General features: G+C 33.5%; 1 protein-coding gene across 1 annotated transcript in view; it reads right to left on the bottom strand.

Annotated features, from left to right (window-relative positions):
• Positions 1-9711, bottom strand: part of Pdzd8 (PDZ domain containing 8) — a 65769-nt gene continuing 56058 nt past the window's right edge. Inside the window, exon 16 of the mRNA XM_071674316.1 lies at positions 1-9373. The gene's annotated coding sequence lies outside the window, so the exon portion shown is untranslated. The remainder of the gene's footprint in view (positions 9374-9711) is intronic.

The following is a 9711-nucleotide window of genomic DNA, read 5'->3' as shown; positions in this document are numbered from 1 at the left end:
TGTTCAAAAATTTTATTGAGAACTTACAATACTTGGTCAACTTAAAATATGAATCAGTCTTTCTTTTGGCCAGGAATATTGTATTATCTAAAATTAAATTTACTCTGGCAAGATCTCTGTTTGCTGATATAAGATTATCAACAGTGTTTTTCATGTACACATACAACTGATATTATGCATGAACAAATTTCTCATAAAATATACAAAAAAAAAATCCCTCAATCACTTAAACCAAATTACAGAGTGAAATAGTTTTAAAAGGCAAGTATTTTAATCGATAAAGCATGTGAATATTGCTCTTAAAATTTTTTTAGAATGCAAATGAAATCTTATGTGCTTATATATTGTGCAGACTTTTAAGCATAGGTATACTTGTATGTGCACACATAGATGAGAATATGTAACGGTAACGTTTGATAAACAAAGACTATGATTACATGGGTAATATAGTACAGTACAACACAGTATAGTATAAAAAAATACAGTATTTGTAATGTAACTGTAAAAGAAATTCTTTTGTAAGTTATATCTTCACCCTGTAAATAGTTGTCTGTAATTGCAATGTTTTGCTCTTGATTAAATTGGAAAATATTAAGGTAAAAGTTTTATGCACATGAATACTACTACTACACCCAGAGGTTGTCTTGTAGAGAAGCACAACGATAGATTGTCTTTTAGGAGAATGCTTTGTCATCTGGCATAAAAATAATCTTGAAATTACTGGCTTATGGCAGTTTTAACAATACTGTCAACATCATTTATTCAACTAATTCTCCAATGACTGCATTCACTGAAGCAGTGAATTAAATATTGGTTAAAAAATCCTGTGCAAAGTAGACAATAACATGATTTTTACAGTATAAAAAAAGTTCATACTTTGTGGGAAGTTCATGAAAGTGTAAAGAACATGTAAAAGTCCAACACAGACCACCAATAATAATCAGATTCGTTAGTCTATTCCCATGTCCCAATCATGGTATTGGAAAATAACCATATGAATGATTTCGGATGTAGTGCATAAACATTTTGTGGTTTGTCTTTACACTGGAAAACCTTTTATTCCTAACTGCATGTACAACAATAATTGTTCATACTGAGATGGAAAAGTAATTACTTTATTAATGAAACCACACATCTGATGATGCAATGTTTTGCTTCAATATTAATGAAATATGTTCCCATAGGTGCACTGTATAAAGGATTAAAGGCTACATAAGTATTTTTTTTTTTTTTTTTTTTTGATTTGGAGTCCAAAGTGCTAATCACATACAATATACAGGTGGCTAGGTGGTGTAGATTGGCTGAACCAGGGAATATGGGTCGAGGTAAACCATGGAACAGTCTGTGAGGGTTGCTTATGGATGGTAGGCTCTGGTTTTGGTGCATTATACAAGACAACTCCAGAGTGGATAAGTGCAAACGAGGTTGTTGTTCCTCTGGTCCTGACGCTTCCTTGCTCAGGTGGGAGAACAATTGTGAAAGAAAAAAAAAATCATATGAAGGAAAGAAAATATTCATATACTATATGATGGGCATTTTCAGCAAAGTTTTAGGCTATAGAATGAATTGCCAAATTCACAATTGGTCCCTGCCCTCATGAAATCTTAAGGATCTTATTTTTATTTGAATATCATCTGTTCTTTGAAATATATATCATATGTGGTATCTGAAAATCATTTTGCATTTCTATCCATTTTTCTATGGGCTCTAAAAAAAGTATCATTTGAATAATAATTCAGAATCTATATACATATAATTCAATGTAATAAAGAGTCACTTATTACATAATGGTTACATAGAGGTCCAACAAGTTTCATGTTTAGATTAACAATTGAAAAACTGGAAAGACCCAAAAGATACATTAGGTTAGTCGGAAGTCTTCAACCTTTAATGTGAAAGTAACACTATTGTATTGATAATTAACCTAGAACCAATTTCTGAGTCCAGGTGTTATTCAAGACTCCTTCCTATAGGATCCTGCAGCTCAAGGCTGTGCAACTTCCAGTAATAGGGAAATGTGTACTGTCTTGGTGTGAGGAGTTCTCAGACAAGATTACAGCCTTACCAAAAGTGACTTTCCAATCAAGGCTCAGCCCATTAACACCTGAAAGTTCTACTAAACATATGTATTTCTCTTAAGTTATTGAAGTTCAAAGGTAAGTACTTTATACATATAATTCTTAATATTGCACCAAGACAAATAGCCATTAATACTTATAAGTAAAAGATATTCTAGATAGCCTCTGATGTTTTACAAATTTGTAATTCGTTTTGTTGAAGTTGTAAAAAAAGACGCAGTTTGAAGAATTGTTTTACAAAAGTGAAGAACATCCTTCCTTTTCATCACTAACATTTATATTTTATGTGCAACATTATTTTAATATTAAAGACAAATTTGCTGGTGATAGTTATGTAGTTAATGCTTTTAAGCATTAACTGGTTTAGAGCTACAAATAGCAAAGAAAGTACTATTTCAGAGCTTGAGGTAGCAGATTTGTTTTCTGGGTGATGAAATGGCAGTGATTACCATGCAACACAATTCTCCTCTGCTTAAAAGAGGCAAACTATAGATGCTGAGTGCTATATGGTATGGTATGCTGTACATCCTGGTAACTGCTAATTTCATACAAAAAAGGAAGAATATTTTCAAACTGCTGGTGAATGAACAACTATGGCAGCAACTATGAATATAAATTAAGAGATGACCAAAAAAATATCTAGGTTTTATATACACTTTAAGTGCCAAATATTACATCAAAAGATGAATATGAGAAGACTATTCACATAATCTCTTGGAAAAATGAAGCTGTCTTCCTCAAGGTAATACTGTATCACCCAAGAAGACATACCTAACAATTTTTACATTGTACACAGGATACAAACTATAACTAAATTTTCCTATGGGATAGGATTCATGGTTACATACCTGGCTAAAGTCAAATGTTCAAATTTTGATATCCATATTGGCTAAAAGTCTTCGTCTTGTACAATTTCTTAACGAAAAATATTCATACGATTTTCAACAATGAAGTTATGAATGTGACATTTCTTGGTGTAGGGTAATTCAACCTTGCCAGAATGTGATAAAGGACATCTAATTAATACACACAATACAATATACTAGTATAATTATTCAACATAACTGTAAAAGGCAATTCAGTTTATCATAAAAATAGATTGATTATAAAAGACTAATGAGTATTATAAAGAAAGAATTACCATATTGAGAAGCAAACACCAAAGCTTTACTAAAGAAATTTTGTGTCCTAAGTCTATACACTCTTAAAATCCTATTTTCTACACTAATCTTAGCATTAATAGTATGAGATCAGAGCATTCCAATAATGCAGTCTTCCACAAAAATATGCTACAATAACTATCAAGATGAGACAAATACCTTGAAATTAAAGCTTGCTAACCTGATCCATAAACCCGTGCAAAAGTAAAGGTAGTCTTATTTTAGTTTCATAATTTTAATAGTCTACAGAGAAATTTTCCTGGAAGAATACATAGCTAAGAACCTGTATGAGTATATTTCATTGCTATACAGTATACTGAAGTGTATGTACATATGTGTATTTGCGTTCTTAGAAGATGCACGCTCTACATCCAAAAATGAAGTGCAGAAATGAAAGTCAATGTATACTCTTTATCTTTTGAGAAATGTCATAACCAAGACCATAACACCACTTATTTCAATATATGCATATGCTTACTTTTAACTGTTACAGAGCTTAAAATGAGATCATAAACAACTAACAATAAGATCACAGAATGACATGGAATGGATTAAGACATTTTTACATCCGCATTAAGTGTACTTATATTTGGTCAATGGTCATATCATCACAGCAATAAGTTGACATAGCTACCATAAAGAAAAAGAATTGTTCATGATCCACTGGGAAAAAAAAGACTACTCCCCATATATATGTTATAACATGATAAAAATCTAATATAATTCAAAAGGGGAATGGTTAACAATTGCAGCGTCAATTTAAACACAACGAGCATGGACCACCTTATTTATAAGATATGTGTTTACCCTTCAGTATCCACAAAAAGCTTTGTCTGCCCCCACATATCTTCAAAGATAAAACATGACAAGGTTTATTGTGGGTACAAGCACATGATGCTCTCAAGGTGAAATCTAACTGTGCGCTCAGGCTACCTCTAAGGAAGGATACTTTTTCTTTACTCCTCCAGGCTGCCACTTCACTTTAGGAATTTCTCTTCTGGGCATTATATTTCTTTTACCTGTGCTCTTACCTTTCTAAGGCAAAGAAAGCATGAATTCTTGCCTGGAAGCATGAAAATGTGGGTATATGTGAGATCTAGGCGCACTGGAAATTTAGACGTTACAATCAGGTGGGTGATTCCTGCAACACCTCACCAAAACATGAACATAGGATGTTTCAGGAATCTTATTAATTCTGTACCTAGACATCTGCAGATGGTAATCATAGTCAAAGGAAAGATGACAAAATACTAAAATGTGCAACATTGCCTTTGAAAATATATTGGGAGTGGGACAAGGCCTTTTGCAGACACTGTACTTGTGACATACGGAAGTCACTTCATGTATGGAGGACTTGAATATCCTTTTTAAGAAGTTCTATCATCTCCCATACAGCATTAGGATTTTCTCAGGGAACCAATACTCCAGTCTACTAAATCTAGTTAAAATATTCAAATCAAAGGTGACCATAAGGTTGCTGTGGTGTTACCTTATGGTTAACTGAAGGGAGGGTGAGTTGTCACAGGTAAGACTGGCTTTGCTCATTTCTTACACACTAATGGACTGGTTCATTATGCTCAGCCAGTACTTCATACATGATGTACAAATGTGGCTGTCTCGTGTAGCAGGAGACTGAAAAAATAGATGAATGCGAGTTTTCTCAATGTTTATGTTATCTTCAGTGTTTTGAATGCGCTGCTTTTCTAATACTTATATACATATATATTTGAAGCCAACAGCTATATTTTCTTTCATCAGTAGGATCTTCAACATTGTTGTACTTTATCTTTAAGAAGTGGGTCTTGCTGGCAGTCTACTATACAGGAAAACAAGTAAAAATAAAAATTGTACAGTTAAAATAGGTTATTATATCAGTGTGTGGGTAATAAGCCTATTATTTACATGGTATATTAGAGGGTAGTCACTGAGACCACTCCAAATACAACTAAGTGCATGTTATTCAAACCTATCTGTCTTTTGTGTAAAATAAGTAGCATTAGCCACCCACTTTAAACTATCATGGAATTGGAATGGGATTTCTTTCTCCCATGGGTGGTTCTTTGGCCAGACTTGCAGACTTCTTGGTCTACCACACACAGTCTTAAATTCCACACTACCCTGTAAAGATTGCTATAGCCTTTTTATTCCATCTTTATCTCTTCCTTCTCTCTCTCCTCCCTGTGTCCTATTGCTGATACAATGCTCAATTTTCCCTCAAATTCTTACTTATCAGTTTATGCAAGAGGTGGCTGCTTCCAATCTACAATGGTATGGACATTATTGTTGGCTTTTTCTGTTTAAAAGTGAAAAGAAAGTGGTTTACAATGATAAGTGAGAGGTTTTCAGTGTTAGGAACTTATAAGTGTGACCTCTTCTGGACTTCATTATCATGTACCTCTCTCAACTGTCCCTTACAATGGGGCTGTCAACTACCCACTCTGGTAGTGCATTCCAACAATCTATCACAGTAATTGGGAGCCCAAGATACTGCCTGTGTTCATGGCTAATTTCAAGCAAATGCTTTCTAGCTTTTCCTTACTAATCTCCAGGAAGAACTGAGAGTTATTTACATTTTTAAACCAATGCAGAAGTTTAAAATTAACATGAATTTGGATTCCCAACCCTCTACTACTCTAGAGTTGTCAACCCATCTTCATTTTATGTTTCTTTATACAGCAAGTTAGCTTTAAGACAACTTTTGAGGCCCTTCTCCATACTCTCTCTAGCCTATAAATGTTTCAAAAGTAGAAAAGACCACATATGTACTGCATATTCCTCTAGGGAACACACTAAATTGTAAAGACCCAAGAAAAGTTATTTACTAAGATGTTTAGGAAAAGTCTGCAAGAGATATTAAACAATTGTTTAAAGGGAAAAATATGCTAGAGCTACTGATAAACATAGACAGGTGTATAACATTTCTAGCCTAATAACTTGGTTCAACTATGTTTCCTACACATCAAAACTATAATAATTTTTTTCACCATACATTTGCAACAGGATGATGCATTATCAACTTGGAAATTTAGTATTCTCCAAGGCACCAGACAATCATTGAGGTTACACTGAGTAAAATGCTTGACAAATCTGGACTTCACAAGATTTTACCATGTCTATAAAATAATACATTATTTGCCATAACCTTAATGAAAATTGACCATAAGTATGCGATTAAACCATAATGACTATTGTTATGTAATGCCCTCAAAAATTAAATATTCTTACTGTTGCTTGTTACTCCAAGGAAACTACACTAGACAGTTTATATGTGGCCTGCAGACTTTTCCTTAGAATACTTTTACATATGAAGCATATTTCAACAAATATATATGCATGTGTAAACAAGCAAACAGTCTTCAAAATAAAAAATAACGGGTCAGTACACAGATGCAGTAACGGATTGGGCAGAGGGTCAAAAAAGTTATGGTTTAATAAAATACAGTAAAAAGGCTGAACAAGTAAGGATTTACCAAGAAGAAGATATAGATGACACAACAGTAAGGCAGCATTTGAATGGCATGAGAAAGTTGTGCAGGAAACTAAGAAATATTAAAAGACCTTGACTGCAAACGAGAATCCAAAACCTTTCCATGAGTTCTCTAGGAGTAACTTACTATTTAAAGAAAAAGTACAATAATCAGATAATTTTAGAAATCAAAACAAGAAAATATGTGAGGAGGTGAATCTTGGTTTCTATGCATATTAACAAGGCATTTTACCACTTACTGATGAAGTCAGATCAAAAAGAGGCCATGGAAAGCATTAGGATTGTTTGATAAGATATAAGTAGGATATTAAAGTATAATGATTCTTCAAAGATGCATGGACCTATCAAAATATATTCATGAGTATGCAAAGTATGGGCAGATCACTTGAAATGTTAGAAAAATTATGAAAAAGGAATGAAGGCAAGTAAATGTGCCTGTATTTATGAAAGATGTGGAAATGGCACTGAACTACAGACCAACATCTCCAATTAACATGGCATGCAGAATGGGGAAGATTATAAGAAAGGAAATGGAAGACTATTTCCAAAGGAGAAATTACATGAGTAACAGTATGGGTTAACAGGAAGGAATCATGCATGAATAATCCTTTAGAATTCTAATTCAAAGTAAACAACTGTTTAGATAAATGAGAGAGGTGGGTGGACTTCATGTTCTTAGGCTGTCCAGAAAGAATCTGAGAATATCACACTGGAAATTGAAAAATAGATGGATTCTTAGGCGGGAATACTAAAAAGACCACCGTATTGGAATGGAAATTATCGGAGTGGAAAGAAATGGAGGACACTTGTCAGGGGTGCCTTTTGTAACTAGATTGCAGTAACCAGTGATGTTCCACACAGCTCAGTCTTAGGGCCAATGTTACTCTCAATCTTTGTAAATCATCTGCAAATACTATAGTTATGTTTGTGGATATCTAGAGGCAAGAGAGAAATAAGAAATGACGAACTGCAATCACCCACAAAGCTGTAGTCAGATGAATGGTTAATGAAGTTCAACCCAACCTAATGCAAAGAGGAAAAGATGAGATGCAGTCAAAAAAGGCCTAGTTCATGATAACAATGTTGAAGGAAACGAATTACAGGTATCTAAATGTGAAAGGGGGTTTGACATGTCACCTAACCCACATCAGAATTGTTGAGGAGGAAATTATTTATTGGTTAATACTTAAGCCGTATATTAGTACATGGATAAAGAGCGTTTCATAGATGTACTACATGAACATAGAATATACATCACAAGTTTGATTATCCCATTTGATAAGCCATTCAAATCTGACAGAGGTCAAACAGAAGGCAACATTGCCTGAACCTGAGAAGGGAGGAAAAAAAGCCATGAATAGCTTATTTAATTGGGATTGAATGGCTGATGAACTGAAAAAGCTGGTTCTTCCTAGGGGAAGCTACATGGAGAGGACAGAATCCATATATCTGCTCATCTTGGAAGGAAGAAAAAAAACAAACATGTTTATAACTTCCTGACTAGGCCTTTATAAAAGGAGGGAACTGGTAAACTAGAGGACAATAAGAAAGTTAAGCTGAAGATATACCAAGGAGTGCATATATATTAATGGAGTAGTCAATGAACCAAAGGAGAAAAGTATAGAAACAGTGAATGCAGACAGCACTAAAATGTTCAAGAAACATGTAAGACAGAAAACGGTTAAAAGATGGGGTGATGGGGTCCCAGGAATATAGAACTTCCTCCATGTAAGCATATGAGAACTAAATTTATGTTTTCTTTGATCCTCCAGAACTTGTAAATAAACTTAGCTGATGTGAAAAATCTTACACTTTGTTAAACAACCAGCGAAAAGATGGCAAATTCATGATAAACAGAATGGAACCTACTTTAAAATTTATGAGGGTATCATGATTATTTACAACGACAGCCTTCGTTTATCATCACGTACTTTTCTAAAACTAATGTCTTTTACTGGTACTCTATTGAGGGGTTAGTGTGGTATGAAGCTTCTGACGTACTGTAACTAGAAATGCAGTACCTTTTTCAAGTTTCAGTTTACTAAGCAACCTTCACAACAGGCCATCATGAAAACAAGTAATGGTAACAGAAGCTAAACAATGCCCCATTATAAAAAGAGTGCCATTATTAGTAATACTGCATTCTGTGGAGAGTTGCAACCCAACAGATTAGAAACAAAATCCTAGAATATTATACACAGGTATACACAGCATGATAGAAATAACATTTGCATGAGCATTCTCTGGAGTTTTGTTTCAGTGGTGATTTTAAGGATAAATGGCTTTATTCCCATGATTTTAAGGATAAATGGCTTTATTCCCATTGCTAAGTTATCAGCAATTGTGAATGTCAACTGGATGTCCAGTTTACTCCTTATAAGAATTTATTATGAAATAAAGTTATTCACATCATTTTGTTTAACTAAAGCCTTTAATTACTCAACTGAGTTATAGTTCTACTCATAGTTATTTAAAAACTACTACCTTGAATTTGTTAACTAACCTTATGAAACAGTAGTAATACTGAAAATTAAGCAGAATCCAAATAACTGGTCTACTCTAGCAAAAATAATAATTTCTATTTACAAAAACAGATATTAACAACGCAACTAAAATCTTGAAAGTAGCAGGAGTTCCCTCAATTCATCCTGTAAGAAAAAAGGTAGAGTACTTCATTTCATGTGTACACAGATACTTTTATGTAATTCAATACAGAAAATATTTCTTTTTCACTAATACTAAATATATCATGTGCTTCTATTAGGCCATGGACATTTACAATGAAATTTATGTAACTGTATGATGAAAATCAATTTCAATTAGCTCTAATTTTAACCTAAATAATGGTGACATTTGTTGCATAGCACAATGCAGGAGGTTGTGGTTTAACTATATAATAAATGATAATTTTAAAAACTGCTCAAGTGCTCACTATTTGTAACCAAAACCAAACCTGTATTTCACTGTCATTGTCTTGAAGCCACAG

This window comes from Panulirus ornatus, chromosome 19 (assembly GCF_036320965.1).
Source record: "Panulirus ornatus isolate Po-2019 chromosome 19, ASM3632096v1, whole genome shotgun sequence".
Taxonomy (NCBI): domain Eukaryota; kingdom Metazoa; phylum Arthropoda; class Malacostraca; order Decapoda; family Palinuridae; genus Panulirus; species Panulirus ornatus.
This window is presented reverse-complemented; position numbering and strand designations above follow the sequence as displayed.